At 41.0% G+C, this 25,399-nt stretch overlaps 1 protein-coding gene across 1 annotated transcript in view; it reads left to right on the plus strand.

Moving 5' to 3' along the window:
• Positions 1-25,399, plus strand: part of xkr6b (XK, Kell blood group complex subunit-related family, member 6b) — a 54,287-nt gene that overhangs the window by 23,709 nt on the left and 5,179 nt on the right. The window lies entirely within an intron of this gene.

Below are 25,399 nucleotides of genomic sequence, written 5' to 3' on the forward strand. Positions count from 1 at the left end.
GCTGTGGTGTGGTGTTTCACAAAACAATTTAAGTCTGTTTCAGTGAGGTGGTCACACTGCAGGTGTTCCTGAGAGCAATGCTGCTGAAACAGTCATCTCAGTCATCTTTAAAGATTTTTAACCTTTTAGATCAGGGCACACACACACACACACACACACACACACACACACACACACACACACACACACACACACACACACACACACACACACTACTGTCCTACTTTCCCCAAACACTCTTACCACCCTCTCTTCCTCCTCCTCCACACCACTGTCACTTAATGAGGGGCTAGATCCTCCACACAAGGACTTACAAATATTTTAGTTTTGCTAGGGAAGTTGGTTATTCATAAAGTAAATCGCAAATGAGGTTCCTTTAAAGATGCTAGGCTACAATTATTTAAATAGAAATTTGCTGATTTATTTGCAGATACATCATGAAAAATGTTTTTTTTTATCAATAAAATAAATAAATAAGGAAAGAAAGTAATAAAGAAAAAATGCATGGGTATTGTGTCAAAGCCTTATTTAATTACAAGTTGAAGAAACTGTCATATCTGAATCCACTCCAACCCAGTCCAGACATTAATTCACCTTCCCTCACCTGTCTATTGAACTGGCCTGGTTACCCGTTAACACTTCTTTACTCCTATGTATTCTTACCAGCTCTTTCACCACTGATCTTTATGTGGTATGTTTTTGCCATTCCAGTGTCCTGTGGTTTATTATTCCTGCTTTTCAACCTTTTATTTCTGCCCTTCATTTGTTTTTTTATTTCCCTGCATTCTATGTTTTCTACTCAAATTATACATGAATGAAATTTAAAACAATAAAAAAAAGTCTTAAATTCACTCCAAAATATACTGAAGTATATAAAAGTATATAATAATAATAATAATAAAACACTTTCATCCTTCATACTAAGTATTTAGAAAGCAAATCTTCTCAAATGCAAATAGTCTGCACAATTTTTAACGATGGTCCTTCCTACTTTCTCCCAGGACTTGAAGTGAAATCAGACCACATTTCCCTCCTTTATCTAAATTGTATACATTTAAAAAATGTTTAAACCGTGGGAGGTAACAAGTACATAAATGGGCTAAATAAAAATATAAGTGTGGACGGGGTGCACAATCTCAGGCCACAATCGCACACCCATTCGCACACCCGATCACACACTACAAATAATTTGGAAATGCCAATCAACAAACCTACAATGCATGTCTTTGGACTTGCGGAGGAAACTGGAGTACTTGGAGGAAACCCCCGAAACATGGGAAGAACATGCAAACGCTGCACACACAGGGCGGAGGTGGGATTTCAACCCCCAACCCTGGAGGACTGAGGCAAGTGCTAACCACTTTACTTTTTTTCTTTACATTTTATACATATAGATTTGGAATGTCTTTGACCCCAAGCAATAAGGAATGCTCAACAAAAACATGAACGTTTACATTACTCCAGATCTAACACACGAACATAAACAAAGAAACTTCAAGTGTCCCACATGCAAATACCAAGTATTCCACGATACTGGACTATTTCTGTGCTGAAATGGAACTGGCTGGATTTAGTAATGTGGGTGCACCAGCTGAGAGCTGGTAAGTGGCAGGGTGGTGGACTGAATCATGGTGAATCACCCTCCAGTGTGTAGGCTCTCAGAAGGGTAGTGAATGGAAATATGACCTAACATATTATAGTGGGAGTGTGTACCCTCTTCCCACCACATACACAGCAGAACCCACTAATGTGATGAACTAATAAATACAAGCCTGCTTTCTCTCTCCGAGTGCTGGCGTGATACTGTGGGAACACCATGATATGGTGTTTATCTGCTTGGGTGGGTTCGCATGTACTGAAGTTCAAAGTCATCTATATGCCAGTATTACTAAGTGTCACATATGTAATGCATCTGACTGTCTGACTCAAAGACCAGTCTGGAACACTGATATGCCCAGCATGTGTGGGGAATCGTAATGATATAACAGCAGGACATCTTGTGTGGCTAGTGGTGGTTGCGTAGGTTAGTCCTTCTGTTTTCAGTCCTTAATTTCCTTTCTGTTTATCCTACTGAAATCTTGCAGTTATAGATATAAGTGTGTTCAAGAACTTTCCCCCTGCTTCATCTTCACCTTACTTTCTCTTGCCATTTCTCAAATTCCAGGTTTTCTGTCTTGTCAGTCCAGTGTAATATTTCCAGCCACATTGTCCTACCCTTACTTCCTTTCTTTCTCTGCTTGTACTTTTTCAGACTTTCACACAGAAGAAATCAATATGGATTAGGGGTTTGTTTGTGTGTGTGTGTTTGTGTTTATATGTGCATGCTGTAGATGTTAGGCCACAGTGCATGAAAGAAGAGAGCTCTCTTATGGGATTGGCTTAAATGCTAGTTGTGAAGGAAGTATAGTCATGACTGGAGTTTTATGAATGAAACAAATAACTTTGAATTTATCACGTCTTCACTGACAGGAGTCACAAGGCCTCTCAGTCTGATGATGTCTCTAAGGGTCTGCTAATTTTCATATAGGGTTGTATTCAGTGTTACGTGTACATAGTGAGGAGTGAACATTCAGACATCAGACATAACTACGGATGCTGTGTTTGTTTTACCTGGGAATTTTTGTCAGTTTTTTCATAAAATTTATGTCATTTTTGACCTCTGTGTGTGGGGAAAAACATGGATGCCAGGGACTTTAGCTGGACTGTGGTAATCATCCGGGGCTGAGCCAAAATTCCATGCATTTCTTTCTTGCATGTGAGGGCTAATTGCTAAACAAATTTGAAAATTTGACAAAAGGTTGGATAAAACTTGACTCAGGTGTTATCACTGTTTGCAGGACTACCAGACAGATAAAATATAAAAACCTTTTGACTATCTAACCCGAGACTAGGCTAGTATGGTGTTGCTAGCCAAGGGGAGGCACAACTAAGCTATCACTGTATGGGTTTAACTGCTACAGTACCATGCAAAGTATGTTATCTGTCCTTATGCTCTGCTCATATCATGTTCACGTAAACTGGAACTCATATAGACATTTACACACCATGTTTTGCTACTCAGCATCAGAAGATGTTGGTGTTTCAACTCCTTTCTGGTAAAATAAAAATTTTTTTTTTTTAAAAACCAACAGTGTATTTCCTCTGACTGTGTGAGCTAGCGTTTGGCAGAATTGAGAGCTGTCAGCCAATAAGACACAAGTATTTTCCTGTAAACCCTGTCTGATTAGTCTTGCCTCCGTTAGCTGAGGATAAAATACAACACTCTGTTCACTAATGACACAAAATTATAAAATTACAACATTGCCATCTTCTTTTACTGAATGCCCAGTCCAGGTGTCGCCCTTGACCAACGCCTTCATGATCATCTTTTTGTTAGCAGCAATCTACCTGTACTCTTCTGAAAAAATACCCCATGGAAATTGTTGTTTTTTTGACATATTTGGACAAGTAAACGTTTGATCCTCTTTGAAACAGTGTCTATTAATAAAGGTGATACACTCTATAAAATGACACATAAAACTGACATTTTGTAGTAATTTTCACTATTTAAATGAACAAAAAACAGATCAGTCACATGGAAAAAGTAAGTACACCCCTATATTTGTCACACTAAAATTAGAAACAGGTGTTGAAGATTGGGTGCCAATTGATTAGAACCTGTTTAGGGAGTGCAGGTGGAACTTGTGCTATTTATTCCTCTCTCATATCTAGTGTTTGGTGTTCCCTTTGTTATTGAGGTGTGTGGTGTCATCATGCCAAGATCTGAAGAGTTCTGTAAGACCTTCAGTAAAAAGGTTGTGGATGCCTATGAGCCTGGGAAGGAATTTAAAAAGATCTCCAAATTATTTGAAATACATCATTCCACTGTAAGGAAAATCATCTACAAGTGGTGCAGATTTCAAATGACTTTGTGCAGGACTGGCCATCCCAGCAAATTCAGCCCAAGAGCAGACCGTCTGATGCAAAAAGAAGTCTCAAGAACCCCAAAATCTCATCACAGGATCTGCTAGTAAGTTTTGCAACTGTCAGTGTCAAAGTGCATGCTTCTACAATCAGAAAAAGACTGCACAAATTTGACCTGTATTGGAGGCATGCCAGGAAAAATCTTTGCTGTGTAAAAAGATCATTAGAGCAAGACTACAGTTTGCCAATGAGCATATAGGCAAAGACCAGGCCTTTTGGAATAATGTGCTCTGGACAGTTGAATCAAAGATAGAGTTGTTTGGCCACAGTAACAGCAGACATGTTTGGCCCAGACCAAAGACAGCTTTTCAGGAGAAGCACCTCATACCAACTGTGAAGCATGGTGGTGGAAATGTTATGGTTTGAGGTTGCTTCACTGCCTCAGGGACTGGACAGCTTTCATTCATTTATTCATCTATGAATTCTGCATCATATCAAAGAGTGCTTCAAGATAATGTGAGGCCATCCGTCCAAAAGTTGAACCGAAAATGGACCTTTCAACAGTATAATGATCATAAGCACACTAGCAAATCCACCAAGGAATGGCTCAAAAAGAAGAAATGAAGGGTTGTGGAATGGCCTAGTCAAAGCCCAGATTTGAATCCCATTTAAATTTTTGGTGCATCTGATAATTTTATTATGAAAAAATAAGACTGCTCTTTTAGCATATTATTGAGTGGTAACTCGTTCCAGTACTCCAGTGTTAAAATGCGGAACTCATTTATAAAATACATAAGGGTTGGCAGGACTAATACAGCAATTCCACAGTTCAAATACCTCAGTTTTAGATAATGTAAATATGCTCAAAAATTGTATAATGGCATTTTAAATATATACGTAGATATGGCATTAACAATTAGTTAATTTTATAATTCATCCTTGTAGAAGCCACTTTTTTAGACTTCTGTTGCATGCTGATTGTCACAACAAATTTAGGACCTCTACCTACTGAAAGTGGGCTGTAGCCATAGTAGATGACTGCTTGGTCAGCTTATCCAGTATATGTGGACATGTTTTTCTTCCATAGCAGAGCACAAATTAACCAAAAATATTATTAACTCTAAAACGCAAAATATTATAATGAAAGCAAGGCAAAGTACATCCTGTGCACATGGCCTAAATTTTTTAAATCTCATCATTACATGCATATAATTTACTACATCAGTACGCCAAATAAAAACACAATAAAATAATTATTGTTTTTATGACTGGTTCTCTCACTTCTCCATTTCCAATTCTGCCTAAGCTTCATGCTGTCTATTGCAGGCAGTACAAAATATAACGCTGCTTCTAGTTCATCTTATTAAAAATGTGCTACCGTTGGGGTCAGAAGTTTACATATGCCTTGCAGAATCTGCTAAATGTTAATAATATTTTTTAAATAAGCAGGATCATAAACAATGCATTTCTGTTGTTTATTTAGTGCTGCCCTGAATAAACTATTTCACATAACAGATGTTTACATATAGTCCACAAGACACAATAACAGCTGAATTTACACAAGTTTACATTTGCTTGATTCTTAATACTGTTTGTTGTTACCTAGATGATCAATGACAGTTTATATATTTTGTATTACGAATCAAGCAATATTATATAATAATATATACACATTTTATATATATATATATATATATATATATATATATATATATATATATATATATATATATATATATATATATATATATATATATATATATATATATATCCATCCTCAACCGCTTATCCGTTAATCGGGTCGTGGGGGCAGCAGCTCCAGCAGGGGACCCCAAACTTTCCTTTCCCAAGCCAGATTAACCAGCTCTGACTGGGGGATCTTGAGGCATTCCCAGACCAGTGTGGAGATATAATCTCTCCACCTGATCTTGGGAGGTTCTCCCAGCTGGACGTGCCTGGAACACCTCCCTAGGGAGGCGCCCAGGGGCATCCTTACCAGGTGCCTGAACCACCTGAACTGGCTCCTTTCAATGCAAAGGAGCAGCGGCTCTACTCCTATCTCTAAGGGAGAAGCCAGCCACACTCCTGAGAAAACCCATATCGGCCGCTTGTACCCGGGATCTAGTTCTTTCGGTCACTACCCAGCCTTCATGACCATAGGTGAGGGTAGGAACGAAAATTGCCCGGTAGATAGAGAGCTTTGCCTTCCGGCTCAGCTCTCTTTTCGTCACAACGGTGCGGTAAAGCGATTGCAATTCCGCTCCCGCTGCTCCGATTCTCTGGCCAATCTCCCGCTCCAATGTCCCCTCACTCCTGAACAAGACCGAAGTACTTGAACTCCTTCACTTGGGTTATGACCAACCCCCACCTGGAACGAGTCTGAATTTTGCAGAGAATCTGGACACAGCTCTCCCTTTTGGCGTACAGCGATTGGATAGGCCTAAGAAGGGGACCCCTCACCCCATACTCCCTCAGCACCTCCCACAGTAAACCCCTGGGGACCCGGTCATATGGCTTCTCCAGATTCACAAAACACATGTAGACCGGATGGGCACACTCCCAGGCCCCCTTCAAGATCCTTGTGAGAGTAAAGAGCTGGTCCGTTGTTCCACGACCAGGACAGAATACGCATTGTTCCTCTTCAATCCGAGGTTCGGCTATTGGTCGGACCCTCCATTCCAGCACCTTGGAGTAGACTTTACCAGGGAGGCTGAGAAGTGTGATACCCCTATAATTGGCACACACTCTCTGGTCCCCCTTTTTGAACAGGGGAACCACCACCCTGGTCTGCCACTCCTTGGGCACTGTTCCTGACTTCCACGCAATGTTGAAGAGGCGTGTCATCCAAGACATCCCCTCCACAACCAGAGCTTTCAGCATTTCTGGACAGATCTCATCAATCCCTGGGGCTTTGCCACTGTGTAGTTGTTTGACTATCTCAGTGATCTCCACCAGGGAAATTGACGATGATCCCCCATCAGCCTCCACCTCTACCTCTACCATAGAGGGCGTGTTAATCGGATTCAGGAGTTCCTCAAAGTGTTCTTTCCACCGTGCAATAACCTCCTCAGTTAAGGTCAACAGCGTCCGATCTTTACTGTACACAGCTTGGATGGTTCCCCATTTCCCCTGGTTTTCCAGAAACACCTTCTTGCCGACCGAAAGTACTTCTTCATGTCCTCTCCGAACTTTTCCCACACCTGCTGCTTTGCCTCTTTCACGGCAGAGGATGCAGCCCTTCGGGCCTGTCGGTACCTTGCAACTGCCTCCGGAGTCCTCTGGGATAACACATCCCAGAAGGCCTCCTTCTTCAGTCGGACGGCTTCCCTGACCACCAGTGTCCACCATGATGTTCGAGGATTACCACCCTTTGAGGCACCTAAGACCTTGAGACCATAGCTGTCTGCTGCAGCTTCAGCACTGGAGGCTTTGAACATTGCCCACTCAGGCTCAATGCCCCCAACCTCCACAGGGGTGCCAGAAAAACTCCACCGGAGGTGTGAGTTGAAGATCTCACGGACAGGGGCCTCCTCCAGACATTCCCAGTTCACCCACACTACCCGTTTGGGCTTTCTAGGTCTGTCCAGAGTCTTCCGCCACCCCTTGACCCAACTTACCACAAGATGGTGATCAGTCGACAGCTCTGCCCCTCTCTTCACCCAAATGTCCAGAACATGCGGCCTCAAATCAGATGATACAATTACAAAATCGATCATCATCCTTCGGCCTAGGGTGATACCACATACGCTTACGAGCCTCCTTATGTTAGAACATGGTATTCATTATAGACAGTCCATGGCTAGCACAGAAGTCCAACAACAAATGCCCGCTCGGGTTTAGATCAGGGAGGCCGTTCCTCCCAATCACGCCACTCCAGGTATCTCCATCATTGCTCACATGCGCGTTGAAGTCTCCCAGCAGAACTATGGAGTCCCCTACTGGTGCCCCATACAGGACTCCGTTCAGGGTCTCCAAGAAGACCGAGTACTCTGAACTGGTGTTCGGTGCATATGCACATACAACAGTCAGAGTTTTCCCTCCCAGAACCCGTAGGAATAAGGAGGCGACCCTCTCGTCAACCGGGGTAAACTCCATCGTAACGGCGCTCAACAGGGGACTTGTGAGTATCCCCACACCCGCCCGACGCCTCACACCCTGGTCAACTCCAGAGGAGAATAGAGTCCATCCCCTATCCAGGAGTACGGTTCCAGAACCGAGACTGTGCATAGAGGTAAGCCCCACCAGATCTAACTGGTAGCGCTCCACCTCCACAAGTTCCAGTTCCTTCCCCCACAGAGAAGTGACGTTCCACGTCCCCAGAGCCAGCCTCTGCCGCCCGAGTCTGGCCCATTGAGGCCCCTGACCTTCACTGCCACCCATGTAGTGGCACACCCAACCCCCACTGTTCACCCCACGAGTTGTGGGCCCATAGGATGGAGAGGGGGGTGCCATGTTGCTTTTTCGGGCTTTGCCCAGCTGGGCTCCATGGCTAACCCAGCCACCAGGTGCTCGCAGTCGGGCCCTCCCTCTGGGCCGGGCTCCAGATGGGGGCCCTGGGCGTCCTCCAGGCAGGGTAACTCCTCCTCTCTTTGCTTTTTTCATGAGGGTTTCTTTGAACCATTCTTAGTCTGGCCCCTCCCCCGAGACCACTTTGCCTTGGGAGACCCTACCAGGAGCACAAGGCTCCGGACAACACAGCTCTCAGGTTCATAGGGACACACAAACCTCTCCACCACAATAAGGTGACGGTTCCCGGAGAAATATATATATATATAAATAGTTTGCAGATTCTGTATTGTAAACTTATGACTGCACCTGTATATCAAGTGCGAATATTAATGATGTAAAATTGCAGTGAATATATTTACAATATATTACATATCCACTATTATATGTTCATTTGAATCCTTGCCTACTTATTGAGCAGTCATTGAGTCTAAACTCTATTTTATCTCTTGCTTTTATGCTCTTATGCTGCATCATGTTACATTTTTAAGGGGATTAAAGAAAAGTGCTTGACTTTAAAGGCAGTAGTCTAGACACAATTTTAAAAAAAAAAACGTTGTACACAAGAAAACTATGGCAACCTCAGCGGCTTGAACTGCACGAGTAATTTTAAAAGAAAGTCAAGTTAAACAGCTGCATAATATATATCTGAATATGGAGATGTACGGTATGTAGAGCAACAATTCTTTTTTTTCAGATCCTCAGAGAGTTCTTTGCCATGAGGTGCCATGTTGAACTTCCAGTGACCAGTATGAGGGAGTGTGAGAGCGATGACACCAAATTTAACACACCTGCTCCCCATTCACACTTGAGACCTTGTAACACTAACAAGTCACATGACACCTGCGAGGGAAAATGGCTAATTGGGCCCAATTTGGACATTTTCACTTAGGGGTGTACTCACTTTTGTTGCCAGCGGTTTAGACATTAATGGCTGTGTGTTGAGTATTTTGAGGGGACAGTAAATTTACACTGTTATACAAGCTGTACACTCACTACTTTACATTGTAGCAAAGTGTCATTTCTTCAGTGTTGTCACATGAAAAGATATAATCAAATATTTACAAAAATGTGAGGGGTGTACTCACTTTTGTGAGATACTGTAACTTTGAAACTTAAGTTACTAACTCTGAACATGCCCTTAGTGATGACACAAAGGCATTTGAATTCTCTGTTGTAAATCCTTACATCAGTAGTGTTGAGTGATCAAGTAGTGGTACAATTACAAGAAGTATAACACAGATAACATAACTTCAGATAGAGATGTTACTATGTTTTTTGTCTTATTATAGATCATTAAAATGTGTAGCAAGTCATTATTGTATCTTTCACACAGCTTCACAGAGGCTTGTTTAATGTTGTGTTAGTAACAAAAACTTTAAGTGTAACTATATATTCCAGTAAATTGCAATATAAAGAAATGCCCACTTTCCACTTTCACATTTTTTTTCCTAAACCTGAAAGACAGAAGTTTTTAAAAAAAAAAATTTCTTTATGGGGATGAATCTTTGAGCAAACGATTCCTGACTCCAGTAGATCAGGACCAGTAGATCAAAGTGAATTGAGACCCACTGGCCCAGAGGCATTGCATGCAGTGATGGACATATGCTTAGTGTTGAGAGACGGCCTCAGGCCAGAATGCTGTTCGTCTGCTACTGTGAATCTGCCATGTGACAGTACATGCCTAGAACTGGCAACATGGCCCGTAGAGTGATTTATGATGGATGCTGACTGTGGAAACCTCGTCCCAGAGGCTCAGAAAAAAGGAAAAGTGCCCCACAGCACCACCAAGGCCATGAGATCCTCACAGCAGCCTGTAGCACGATGATGTATTATATTAGATCTACTACGTACTGCGCCGATGGCAGACATGGTATATCGCAAAGTAATTCATCTACGGGTATTGTTAGGGTTAGGGTTAAAACATCCAGTATGTAGTGGATCTAATCCAATACGTCATCGCACTACAGGCTGCAGAGAGGACACACTTACCAACACCTCTGTTGCTAGAGGTCTCGACAATTGTAACTCATTACAGTATCCTGTAATTGGCAAAGCTTCCCAGGAGTGAAGGTGTGTGAAGCATGAAAACAATGTATGTGTGTGTGTGTGTGTGTGTGGGTGGCTGTGTGTGGAGGGTTTTACAGTAATAGTGCTTGTTTATCCTTCTGTGTTTGTTCATAATGCTGAGCTGATTTTGTGCATTTTTGATGGAGAAATCCCCTACGAATTCTAGTGTGAGTATGCAGATGTTCAAAGGTGCATTCACATCTATCATCCGTCAGAATGGCACCACTAAGCTGTGAGGTCGGCATCCGCAGGCACCTGGGGAGTAGGGAACAGTATCAACATGGCTTCAAACATTACAGATGCGCTATCAAACGTTCTCTAAGCACTCCTCCTGCGAGAGCTTTGTATGACGAGGCGGCAGCTGCTTTTTGCTTACCACACTCACACACATACACATGCACATTTTCCCCTTCTGTGCAATGGTATAGTCAGGGTTAAAGCCAGTCTATATTCATATTCCTCTCTACTATATCTCTTCCTCTCTCATCCTAATTTACCTCTGTCATTCACTGCCTCCGCCTACCCTGAAGAAGCATAGTGGATATGTCCGGCAGGGCTTGAGGGAAGAGAGAGGTGGGGGTGGACGTGAAATGGTACAGTCTGATAGATGGAGCAGGGGAGAGACGGAGAGACAGAGTGTGTGAGCGGAATAGTAAAAGAGCCCCAGAGACGAGGGTAGAAGAAGGGGGAGGGGGAGGTGGAGGGGAGTCACACTGCCAGAAAATTGCCTTGCTTGTTTGGTGATTAGTTTACCTCCTGGGTTCTTCTTTTCTTTTTGTGGTCTTACTCGCCGTTTTCTTCCCCTTGCTCCTCATGCTTACTCTCTTGCCCAGATCATCCCCCCATCATTCAGGTTGTCCTCCTTTTTCTGTAATTTCCACACTCTATATCTCTTGAGCTTCCTCAACTTGTCTCAAGGCTAGAACATTACACTTTGACTCAACATGGTATTTCATACGTCTAGGCCTTATTTCCCTTTTAACACAGGAAAAAGCATGCTTCCTAGCATGCTTCCTAGTCAGTTGATATGTAGAGGGAAAAAGTCCTTTTGGAGAAAAAAAATGAGCATAGATCTTTGTGCAGAACACAGCAGTGAAACCAGGCTATTTACAGTGACAAATTACCCACTTATAAATGCAGACACTAGCAAACACTCTGCAAAGTTTGTGTGCCTTGGAACTCTGAAAAGGATTTGCTTGTGGGCTACCACTGACTGCAGGGCATCTTAGGAGCACAAAATAACAGGAAACCATTCTTTGTAAAAGAACCTTAATAATAAGCCACCATTCCAATTTACTATCTCCAATGTCAGTATCCTGCACTCTAGTTGGGTCAGCTTCTATAGCTAACAATCGTCTGAAAGGCAACTAGGTCAAGCTCTGTCTTTTCATCCTAGATTAGTCAAGCCTCTTGTTTGCTTGACGTGAGCCATCATTCTCCAAAGGAGCAATAAAGCATCTCACCCTGTTCCATACAGCGGAAATCCCCCACTCTACTATTTTCTGTTTAAAATCCATAGGAGCTACCCTGTTTTTTTCTTTCTGCTTCTTTCTGCTTTTGTTGTTAAAAATTATAACAATCTCTTTTGTCCATTTTTGTTTATGGGATGAAAACCTTTTTTCTCCAAAATGGTAACTTTTTTAGGGGAAATGTTCTTAATACCTGTTAAGATAGGGTTTACTTTTCAAAGGCTATACAAAAATGTAACGCTTATTTATTTATCCATCCATCTATCCATTTTCTGTACTGCTTATCTTTCACAGGGAAACCTGGAGCCTATCTCAGGGGACTCAAGGCAGGGGACACCCTGGACGGGGTGCCAACCCATCGCAGGGCACAATCACACACACACATTCACACACTATGGACAATTTGGAAATGCCAATCAGCCTACATCGCATGTCTTTGGACTGGGGGAGGAAACTGGAGTACCCGGAGGAAACCTCCAAAACATGCACACAGGGCGGAGACAGCTAATTAGTGAATTAATTTATTAATTTATTCAAAAACATTTTGAAAAAATACAAGGTTTTCAGAAAGTATCACATGGAGTGAACAACTCAACTAGACCACATCATCATAGCCATAATTGCTGCTTTAGTTCTCTCTCTCATTTTGTGATGTTATTTGTATAGTGTCCTTACACATAGCAGTTAAGAATCCAGATTTCGACTGCCGGTGGACTTACCAAATATTGATCCATTTACTCCTAAAAGGTCACACAATATAAAACATGGCTGGCAATTTCAAATGGTGTTAAAAAGTTGTTACAGGGTTAGTTATGACTGTCATATGAAATACACTATGTTTCATTTTCTTGTAGGTGAAAGTGGTTTCTTTCACAGTGGTTTCTATTAAACGTATTTCTATCTAAGTAATTGTTTTAATAATTAGGATACATGTCTAATTATTCAAATTGGTGTCTTAAATGAACATATCACAATGGAATTTTAATTATTTAGAAATTTAGAACCATGATGTTTCATTGCACAAAACTTGAAATATCAAGGAACTATCATAGTCCAACAGATGTGTTACCTCAGCAATAGTGTGCCATTTATTACCACAAGGCATCAAAACATCTGTAGGACTGTAGAATTTTATTTGAAATCAGTCAAATAAGTGTTAAAGCAGTGAAGGGTTACCATTAAGGCTGTAGCCATTGTCACGTCCATGACAAGTCCAAAACCAGTACTAGTTGCGATCTAATCAAGATTGAATATTAAGGGGGTCAAAGCCAAGTCAAGAGTCTAAATGTCCAACTGAAAGCAAGAGTCACAATTGAGACCCAAATCCATCAAATACACTATATGGCCAAAGGTATGTGGACACCTGACCATCACACCCATATGTGCTTTTTTAACATCCCATTCCAGATTTAGTGTCATCCCACTGTTATAATAACCTCCACTAGTCTATAAAGGCTTTCCACTAGATTTGGCGTGTGGCTGTAGGGATTTGTGTTCATTCAGCCACAAGAGCACTGATGAGGTCAAGTACTGATGTTGGGTGAGGAGGTCTGGCATGTACAGTAGTCAGCATTCCAGTTCTCTGTGGCAGCAATTTGTGGAAAGCCTACATATGGGTATGGTGGTCAGGTGTCCACAAACTTTTGGCCATAGCGTTTTCAACTAATTGACTTAATAAATAAGCTATGTTTTCTAGAAGAAGGAGTTGCTTCTTGTCAAACTTTGTGCATGCAAAAAGAAAAGACAACCCAAACTTTTGGATGAGACCAACACAATACAAATAAGTCTGAGACAAATCCAAGTCAATACAGAAAATATCTTGAGACTGGACCCAAATCAGAGACCTTATTCAAGTCCATACCTACAGCCCTATTCACCATACTGTACCTTTTCTTTGTGGTAGTAACATAATAAAAACCACAAACTACAGTCACAGACTGTTGCAAAATGACTGGGAAATAAAACAAAAATCTTTCATGGTTACCATGAATTTTTCAACAAGGCAAGGAAAACCAACAGTAGCAGGAAAAGATCTACATGGGAAACTTGGCCATGTACAGTAAGGCCATGTGTTCTCTGTGTGGTGTAGATAAATGGACCAGTTAACAGGAATCTGAGCACAGTGCTAATCTACTATTCATATGTATCCAGCCACAGGAGAGCAGAGCATCTATTTACAGGAGATCATTGCCTTTTAGTGCCATGGCCACTGTTTTTTGGCTAGAGAACAAATTGAAAAGGGCAAAGCTTCTACCCAATTTGCTGCTATTTGCAACCCCTGGGCAACCGTGCTGTGCATTCTGACTGTGATGAAGGAGTAGCATGTAAAATGTTTTTGTAGCTGAAGATTTTTTCTCAGGAACTGGGACACACGTATAAAGGCATACAAGGACAATGGATCATAGGACAGCGGTTTGGCATGCAGAAATCGCACAAGGTCTTGAGACAGTTTCCTATATGATGGCAAATAATATTTCCTCATTAGGAAAGTGAGCACAACTCTGTACTGACCATGGTGACATGGTTCGAGTCTCTCCTTCCAAGCCTTGATGTAAACTCATTAATCAGAGACTAATATGGCAGTCGATGTGACAGTGAATGGGAGGTCACGGATGACTGCATGGCTGTAGCTTGCACTGCCAGACGGAAGCAGTTGTGCTTTCGTCACTGCCACCTCCCTCCTCCTCCCTCTCATGGTGAGCTCATGGTCATGTGATCAGCAGCCTTGCCGCCCCCATGAGCAGGCGGTTGCTAATAGTGACAAAATGTGGCTGTGTGGAGCCAGGCAGAGCGTGAGAGACTCAGAGCTCCACTGATGACTGGGAGCTGTGAGACTGTGGGAAACACACACACACATATACACACACACACACACACACACACACACACACACACACACACACACACACACACACACACACATCCAAGGGAGTCAAGCTTTTGTTTGCAAATAAAATTCAGAGTTATTGGATTCACTGATATAAACCCCAGTTGTATTTATTGCATCAGTATTGAATTTAGCTTGAAGATTAGTTTAGACAAGACCGACACTAACATATGTGTCCAAAAATACCCAGTACATCCTAGAAAGAGTTTAGTTTTGTTAATTATTTGAGCTGTCACCATAAGAGACATGCTGATTCCTCAGTTCCATTGGAGCATTAGTCACTATTTGACAAAGGAAGTTGTTTACTGCCAGTGAGACCTTTGAGGAGCTCTAGCGCTGTCACAACACTGTCAGTGAAGGTCTAATGTACTTAATCTGCACGTCTCTCACCTTCTACTCTCATTTTCTTGAAGAGTTACTTGTGTACAGTTGTACGGAGATGTAGTCAATGATAACATCATGGTTATCCACAGGTATGGGGACAAAATTGGAAATATGTCCACACTAACAATGAGAATGGAAGCTTTATGAAAACAAAATCAACATCTTTTATTTATTTATTTATTTTATTCTGTTTTGGCTTTAAACACTTTACCCCATTACTTCAGAAGTGATTACGCGAGCAGGGCTATACATATTATATGAGTAGGGGATACAAGAACATACTTATATACACATACATATTATGCATACATAGATATAGGCAGTCCCTCCATTATGGTGAAGCAATCAGGGAAGCTGTCACCAATCCAGACATAGTGGGAGACCGTAGGAGGGTTTAGTAGTTCATTGACATTCAGAATAAAACTGTCTGAAATATGTTTGAGCAGACAAGGATGGTCAAAAATGTGGATCTATGTATTATTTGCAACTCATCATTCACAAATTTCCCATATTTTGCTAAATTGTTTGGTGTGCTGCATTTTCCACTATAAGAGCTTCCACACCCACTGAAACTTTCATGGCTAATTACAGACCTTGTTATCATATGGAGAGGGCCTCTGGTTATTAGGTATTTTCATTCCTACAGGTGTGCTAAGATGTCACATAAGTCAGTCACATAAACATAAAGAAAAAGGGAAGATGGACTGGTTAACTTGAGGGTGTGTATGGCAGAGTTCTTAAATCTCTCTCTCTCTCTCTCTCTCGTGACCTTTCTATCACTTACAGTTGCAGTCAAAATTATTCAACACCCACTGCAAATCAGGTTTATTGTCAAAATTTACAGACTTTCAGCTGTTTGCAATGAACAAATCAAACTAAAGCAATTGAAATAGTTCAACAAATGGTTCAAGTTCTTTCCCCAATTTCAACTGAAAATGCAACTTATAATGATTTCTCCAGTCTCAAAATTATTCAATCCCTGAACATAATCCCTCAAAACATCACAAATATGCAAAACAGGTGTTGTCTCATGCACTCAAGCAGGTGTGCTTGAGCTGGAAGATATCAAATACACGAACTGGCTAGGGGTAGAAAATGTATGAAATACCTGGACGGGGCAGAATAAGGAAGCCATCAACAGCTGCAACCAGATTTCTGAGAAGGCAGGTTGTGAAAAACCCTCGAGTGACTGCAAAAGACCTGCAGCAAGACTTGGTGGCAACAGGCACTGAGCACAGTAAGGCCCATACTAAATGCAGAAGGTTTCCATGCCAGAACTCCAAGATGTTCAGCACTACTGAAACAAAAGCACACGAAAAGTCAGCTCAAAATCATAAAAATAACTCACAGAAGTTTTGACATTCTGTTCTGCGGAGCGATGAAACAAAAATGGAACTTTTTGGCACAATGGATCAGCAATATATCTGAAAGAAGAAGAATGAAGAAAGAACACTGTCTCCACAGTTAAGCATGGTGGTGGCTCGGTGATGCTCTGGGGCTGCTTTGTGTCCTCTGGTACTGGAAACCCGCAGCGTGTGGAAGGCAAGATGGATTCATTGAAGTATCAGGAAATCCTATGAGATAAACTTCATGCCATCTGTGAAGAAGCTGAAGCTTGTGCGTCTGTGAGGAATCTGAAGCTTGGGTGTCATTGAACCTTCCAACAGGACAATGATCCCAAGATACCTCAAATTCCACCAAGGCTTGGTTGCAGAAGAATCCTGGAAGATTCTACAGGGCCATCACAGTCACCTGACTTGAACTCCATAGAAAACCTTTGGTGGGATTTGAAGAAGGCGGTTGCAGCACACAAACCCAAGAATGTTACTGAACTGGAGGCCATTGCTCATGAGGAATGAGCTAAGATTCCTCAGAAACACTGCCAGAAGCTATGCATCTCATTTGCAGCAGGTCATAACAGCAAAAGGGTGCTTTATTTAGTACTAAAGATGCTTGCCATGAAGGGGGTGAATAATTTTGAGACTGGAGAAATCATTATAAGTTGTATTTTCAGTTGAATTTGGGGAAAACACTTGAAGCATTTGTTGGGTTGAACTATTTCAATTGCTTTTGTTTGATTTGTTCATTGCAAACAGTTGAAAGTCTGTCAATTTTGACAATACACCTGATTTGCAATGGGGGTTGAATCATTTTGATTGCATCTGTTCTCTCTATATCTTCATGAGTTGATTGCAGTGAGGTGAAAATCAAATGCATTGCCTCTAATCAGCTTCATATCACATTTACCCCTTAGCTAATGGTGTGTACAGCATCCACACAATGCCTCCTTATTAAGAACGTGGCAGAGTTTTTAATTCACCTGCCTTAGTCTGGCTTTTTTATATTTGATATGATTAGCTGTGGCTGGGGAGCACAGTGGCTTCGTGGTTAGCACATTTGCCTCGCATCTTCGGAGTTGGGGGTTCAAATTCCGCCTCTGCCCTGTGTGTGTGGAATTTGCATGTTCTCCCCGTGCTTCGGGGATTAACCCTGGGTATTGCAGTTTTCTCCCCTAGTCCAAAAACGTTTTGTAGCCTGAATGGCATTTCCAAATGGTCTGTAGTGTAGGAATGGGTGTGTGAATGTAGGTGCAACTGTGCCCAGTGATGGGTTGGCACCCCTTTCCAGGGTGTCCTCTGCTGTCAGAGATTTCCCCTCACACAGTACCAAGCCTTTTTCCTGTGTTCAAGTTTCTGGTGTTTTGATCCATTTTCTGTTTTCTCGTTTTGTCCTTTTGCCTTGCCTGCCTTATGTATGTTTGTTGATCACCTGACCTTTGCCTGTTTTCGACCACATTATTGATTCATGTTTTGGATTTGTCTGCTCGATTTCCTTAATAAAGCTCTTTACTGCACATGCATCCTTCATCTCCCTGCTAACCGTGACACCTGCCTTGTGCCCCGAGTTCTCTGGAATAGGCTCCAGGCTCCCTGTGACCCTGTGTAGAATAAGCAGTGTGGAAAATGGATGGATGTATGGATTTACGTTTATGTGATGCTGGAAGCCTCAACTGCTTCAGTCTGGTCTTCAACTAACCAGTTCCAGTGAGCCTGTGAGCACGGTAGCCTCAGATTCCTGTTCTTGGCTGACAGGAATGAAACACGGTGTGATCTGCTGTTGTAGCCCATCCACCTCAAGGTTCAATGTTGTTGTGCATCCTGAGATGCTTTTCTGTTCACCATGGTTGTAAATAGTGCTTACTTTAGTACAAATCAGTCTGGCCACTAGTCTGACGTCTCTCATCAGCAAGGTGTTTCCTCCCATAGAACTGCCACACACTTAGGTATTTTTTGTTTTTTTGCACTATTCCGTGTAAACTCTAGAGAGCACTGTGTCTGAAAATCCCAGGAGCTCTGCAGTTTCTGAAATACTGAAACCCTTTTTGTGGTCTGCCACAAAAAGGTCTTCCACAAACAACCAACAACTGATGTTTGATGTGAAAATTTACTGACATTCCTGACCTGCATTTTATGCATTGTACTGCAGTCACATGATTGGCAGCTTGGGTAATTGCATGAATAAGCAGGTATACCTATTAAAGTGTCCGTTTAGAGCATGTCATATGGTGAAACTGCACTTTATTTAACATCAAAGAGTTAATTGCTCTTCTCAGGCTAACTTGAATCACTATGTCTCCTTCCATAAATATTATGTGGGTTTCATTGATACATAGAAAGGCTTTCGTGTCCCACAGGGAAGTGTTTAAGCCCAAACTGTCATAAAATGAGGCATTTTCCTGCTTCCTCTGGGGAGGATTGGGAGCCTTTAAATCTTCCACTGTCACACTTTCATAAAAGCCCAAATTGAATTCCTAGCCATTTGTATGTCGTCGCCCCCCCCCCCCCCCCCCCCCAAGTGAATAGGACCGCAGCTATAAATACTTCAGACACAGAGTGCCAAACATATTCTGTATAATGAGGGGAACCTGAAAAGAGGCACAAAGCCAGGAGACACAAGAAGGTAAAGAGAAACAAAATGTGGTCTGGAATTGGAGCTCTCACGGCAGGTAGTGTAGCAGACCTCATTGACAGTCTCAGCAATGTTCCTTCTCAGCTTCATCGAGTGACTCACTGAATGAGTCATATGAATCCTGCTTCACAAACACATACCCCTCTCATCACGTAAACAAACAAAATCACATTCACATATGCAGACCTTTTACCCTCAGCCCTCTCCACAACTGAACAATCCTTTTCTCATAACACACACAAACGCTTGTATCCAAGGCAGCCAAGATGCCTTCTGTAGCGTGCAGCAGGGGGTTAGTCACATAGCTCCTCATCGTTTCAGTACAGTGTGTACCAGTCAGCAGCATGTCTGCTGGAGTCTGTAGTACATAGAGTTCACAGTAATCACCTTGTGTTCCTTGTGAGCAGTTATGGCTGTTGGCAAAATTAGTTAAAAAATGTTAAAACTTTCAATACATTGGCAATGAAATTATTAGGGTTGAACACTGTATCGCTTAAAGACAGATAGCAGCATTCATCCATCCTACACTGGGCTGCGGGGAGCCAGGAGCCTATCCCAGGGACTCAGAGCACAAGGCAGGGGACACACTGGACGGGGTGCCAACCCATCACAGTGCACAATCACACACACACTCACACACCCATTCACACATTATGAACAATTTGGAAATGCCAATCAGCCTACAACACATGTCTTTGGAGGAAACCGGAGTACATGGAGGAAACCTCCAAAGTACAGGGAGAACATGCAAGCTCCAGACACACAGGGCAGGATTCAAACTCCCAACGCAGGAGGTGTGACGCAAACACTAAGGCACGGTGCCCCCTGTAGCTACATTCAAGATTTGTATTTTTTTTTAAGTGTTGAAAGTTGGTAATATGCAACAGGATTCATGCCATGGTTTAGCATCTTTTTTTGTTTGATTAGTACTTAGACTATTTACTTTTAGTTTCCCCTTCATTGGCATTTTAAGTCAAAAACAGATGGTAAGAGTAAATTATTCACCTTGTTTGTGTTCATTACACCAGACACTGTATCTCACATGCACCTTCTCAATCATTGCTGTGTCATGGATGTGTCAGCAAAGCATGCTGAAAAATATCAACCAAAATGCACATAAAATGTGTGTTTTACTCTGCACAATCACCTGACACAACAGTCACTGTTAGGCTATATGAATTTACTGGCTGGGCTAGACAGAAATCAGCCACAGCATTCCTTCTTCATAAAATTCTGCATATTTATTCTTATGACCATTGGTGGTGTTGTTGCACTTTTTATTTTGGTTCCACGAAAGACCAAAATAATCTGCCTTAAGACTTTTGCTCACAACAAATATTCTGAAGTGGATGCCAAAAATTAAACCTGATGCTGATGTCTATTAACCTTTGAAAGACGGAGCGACTTAGCCCTGCTAGCCCATTTAAACCAGCCAGTTATAATGATAGTTATAGTTAGTTTCTGCAACGCTTGAATGCACGTGTAGTTTAGCTTGTTTGCTTGTATACATGCATGTCTGCTCCACCTTTTATCCCCTTGCCTTTTCTACTTTAATTCCCATACAGACGATGCCTGGTCTTCAAGCAGGAGTTAATTAAACAGAAACAATGCACTACAGGCCTTGAATCATTAGTCATTAACGCATGGGTGCGGCAGGGTACGGGCTGGATCGGTGGCACAGACAGGCAGAGCACTTAGACATGGCCTGGCCAACTAAGCCAAATGCAGGCTAGCTAACGAGGCGTGAGCAAACGCTATGATCTCAGCACGAATAATTCATAGGAGCCATGTTTCAGGCCACAGCGCCGCAACAAGAGTCAGTGAAGAGCTTCAGCCTGACTACACCCTCAAATCTGACAGGAAAACCTGTAGTACATGCTTGTCAGTGTGTGAATGTACGTTTTATATAAATGTTGCCACATTTATGTTTCATAAGAGTTATGGATCTTTTACTTTAATTGCATCTATGGAAACATATCCGCCTCCCACGGGAAGCTAGTAATTGAATTTTATTTATCTAATTTGCCCATTCATTTGCTCTCTTTTATCTTGTTTACTGTTGCCATGCTTTGTACTGAGGTTTGAATATAGTTTTTCACTGTATATTTGAATGAAGGATACAGTATGTGTACAGAAGAAGGCAAAATTGCAGAATTTTTTTGTTTTGACATGTATCTGAAACATTACTTATGAAGCAGCATGCACAGAAAAAACTGTTGCCTTGAAATCTATGATAATTCATTGTTTATACTAGGGTAGATGTACTAGATATATACATACAAGTTAAAAAAAATCAAAGAATAAAAATAGAAAATAAAGATGTTAATATATTTTACAAGCTCAAATGTAACATGCTTTTAATAACAGGTTTTGACATTTAACATTCAATGTTATAATGTGCAATAATGTACAACACCTACTTAAGGTCCCAAGAGGTACTTAAATCAAATCATTTTGACAAGCAAAAACTTTGTAACCCTTGCTTATAGAATATATTGCTTTGGGAAGTGTTAAATGTAACGCCTAAATGAGGATTTAAATAGGGTTAATTGAGGATTTCCTTTTGTGCTGAAAATCACTATTATATCGGGGAATAGGCGACAAGGGCATGTGTTGGGGGCTTTGTCTCCTAGCACCCCTGACATTTACAAGACTAACAGAAAATGTCAGTGAATGCCAAATGTTACCTCGGGTTATGATGTAGCTCTTGAAAGGCTTGAGCTATTGATCCCTAATTTCTCTTCTATCCCCTTGTTCACTTCTGCCTCCCTGTTGCTACACTTACACTCTTATCCTTCAATCTGGTTTACTTGCATTTCCTGACTGTTCTGTGCTTAGGCACTTGTTAAAGATCTAACATGCTGTGCACCTCACATATGATAGCTATTATGCCAAGCTTGGGTTTGCTGCTAGAACATTGCCTATAGTAGCCCAGTAGTCTTACACATAGCTGTACTAAGTGGACAGTGAGGCTGTTTCTGCTTCAGCTCATCAGTTTGGGTCTCACATAACAGTTAATGTCTATTGAGTAGTAATTTCTCTATAGTATAAAGTGGTTTTTTGTTTTTTGTTTGTTTGTTTCCTAAGTGAAGAAAAAAAAAAATCAGGAAATAAATTATAAAAGCTCAATGAACCTTGGGCACCCATGACCCTTTCCTTGGACCACGTTTGGTAGGTACTAACCAATGCATACTGGAAACATCCCACAACACCTGCCATTTTGGAGATGCTCTGATCCAGTTGTCTAGCCATCACAATTTGGCACTTGTCAAAGTCAATCTGAATGTTACACTTGCCCGTTTTTGCTCCTTCCAATACATCAAGTTTGAGAACTGACTGTTTACTTGCTGCCTAATATATCCCACCTATTGACAGGTGCCATTGTAACTAAATAATCAATGTTATTCACTTCAACTATCGGTGGTTTAATGTTATAGCTGATCGGTGTATAATAAAGATAAAAAGTCTTTTAAAGATAAAAAGACATATAAGGTTTTGTTTTTGGCATCCACATCAGATTCTTTACATTATCAAACCAAATCCAACCACATCACCATGAATGGTTATCAGAATGATATGAAGAAGTGAGACAATGGCTGATTTCTTCCTAACCTAGACAGCAATATGCCAATAAAATTTTATATTAATTAAATAAACCTTTGATTCAATTCTAGTTAAAGAATGTCTGTGAAACTACAGGGTGTCCCAAAAGTCTCCATACATAGGGCACTATGTTTGCCAGAACCACGTTAGTTGTGCCTTCGTCAGAGGATTCTCAGTTGGTCCGCAACACTTCCAGTCTTCCAGTCAGTATTTAATTTGTTAATAAGTTTCATAACAGCGTCATGTGTGATGTGCTTGCCATCTTTCCTGTTTAAGTCAATCAGAAAATGAAGGTGTTCTTAAAGGCTGGAAAAATATATAATATGAACTAAGTATAAAGACATTTTAAGGAGACTTTTGGGATACCCTGTAGTTAGTTGCTTTTTTTTGGTAGGTCAAAAAATCTCCTACAGAAAGCTTCATGTTTCTACAACATGTTTTTAAATTCATTTATTAGTCCTAGATTCTGTGGTGCCTCTATCATAAAAATCCCTGTGAATTAACTACACAACAGATGATGGATTAGAAAGAGTGCATTAATGTGTCTTGCAGCTGACACTATTGTAAAATTAAGATAAATACTTTATTAATACTTTATTAATATCAATGCTTTTTTGGAAAATTTATCAACATCTTCTGACTAATGAGATTCCAGATTTCAAATTCATCTTGTTGGTGCCCCAGCTATCCATGGCCAGAGTTGTTTAAGGCATTTTGTCAAAACATGCACTATACAAACATGTAAGAAACCAGTATAATAAGCTTACACAAACTCAGCATATGGTGCTAACCCTGAGTATTGTCCAATATCAATGCTAAGGCTTAAACAAAAATGTAAACTACAGCTTTTTCTTTCCTTCTGGAATAGTGAAGGCTAAGGTCAGGCTATTTCTGTCCATTTCCAAGTTATTGTCTTCGCTTGACTGGCCTCACATCATTATCATGAAGCAGGCTCTTCTGTTCCAGCAGAGATTTTCCTGCACTACAGATACTGGTGTGCAGGCAGGCTTCCTCTGGCTTTACAGTGCCGTGAGTCAAACTAAAGAGCACTCCATGTGCAAGCACGGGTAAATGAGAAAATTTAAAGTAGCAAATAAAAAGAAAAAAAGAAAAGACGATTTTGTTGGGTTTTTTTCTTTTTCTTTTTTGATGTACTGAGTAATATGTAGTTTGCACTGAACTCACTCTCCTGAAGATAACGTGTTTTACTGGAGCCCACAATGAATCCTTTTTGTTACTGTTGTTAGTGGTGTTTGCCACCAAATGTTCCTTGCTCTTCTTCATAATTACCAGCTCCGATTGCCACCATTACACTTTGCCACAAACACAAAGATGATTATGGCTCTAATTAGCCACATCTGAGTGCAGAGTGGCAGGGAGTGATTACATTTCATTCAAAATATATTCTGGTGATGAATTTCTAAAGATACAAAGCATAAAGAAGTCAAGAGTCATTTAAAAATATTTCTTGTAGGACTCAAGAACATTCAGGGAAATGGTTACATGGATACAGGATAAAATTTTGGTTAAAAAAAAAAAGATTTTTGGCCATGAAAAATATAATAAATCCACTGCTCCTGCTGTATTTATTTATTTATTTATTTATTTATTATTCTAATTTCTTAAATAGTATTGCAACTTGCATTATAAAAGTATTAAGATTAAGGTCAACATGAGTTCATATTGTTTGTGGCCCACAACCTGGGACCGGTCTGATAAAAACTCTAATCTGACCCACCAACTGAATTTAGAATTTGTCTTCTAAGTGAAATTAATCTTGTGGGTGGTAATTAAAAAAAAATTAATTGTCATTTTTCATTAGCAAACAAAATTTTTGATTCTATATCCATGTGTCTTTCCAAAATAATATCCCAGTTTCCAAAATGATATCCCAACCCACCATCCAACTGCTTTAATATCGACTGTTTTATGTAGACTAATGACTTATATACAATGTGTGTGGTGTTATGTACTGTACAAAGTCCTTCATCGAAAAGCCGTGCTTCTGGAGGCTGTATGAGGTCATATTCGAAATGCATGAATATGTAATATCTGTTTTAAAAAATAAATAAATAAATAAATAAATAAATAAATAAATAAATAAATAAATGTTATTAAAAGAGAACTTTAGAGTGCTATGTTCCAGCTGTAGCCCTGAGGACTAATCTCACCTAAATTAATGTTAGATAGAAGTTTGTTAGGGGAAATAAAGTAGATGTCTTTTCAGAGAAGGTTTCATGCCCAAAATGTTCTTCATATAATTGGATATTGCAGCTTACTGCTCCGTCCAAATTCCCACCTCCACCCTCTGTGTGCAGAGTTTGTATGCTCTCTGCACGTTTGGCGGTTTCCTCCAAGTACTCCAGTTTCCTCCCCTCGTCCAAAGATTTACACTAGACTGATTTGCATTTCCAAATCGTCCGTAGTGTGTGTGATTGTGCCCTACAGCAAGTTGGCATCCCGCCCAAGGTGTCCCCAGCCTTGTGTCCCAAGTTCCCTGGGATAGGCTCCAGGCTCCCCACGACCCTGTGTAGGATAACGGTACAGAAAATGAATGGATGGATGAATGGTGTTTGTTGATAATTTGCAAGTCAGTTTAGCCCAGAGG

Source organism: Ictalurus punctatus, chromosome 25 (assembly GCF_001660625.3).
Source record: "Ictalurus punctatus breed USDA103 chromosome 25, Coco_2.0, whole genome shotgun sequence".
Taxonomy (NCBI): Eukaryota; Metazoa; Chordata; class Actinopteri; order Siluriformes; family Ictaluridae; genus Ictalurus; species Ictalurus punctatus.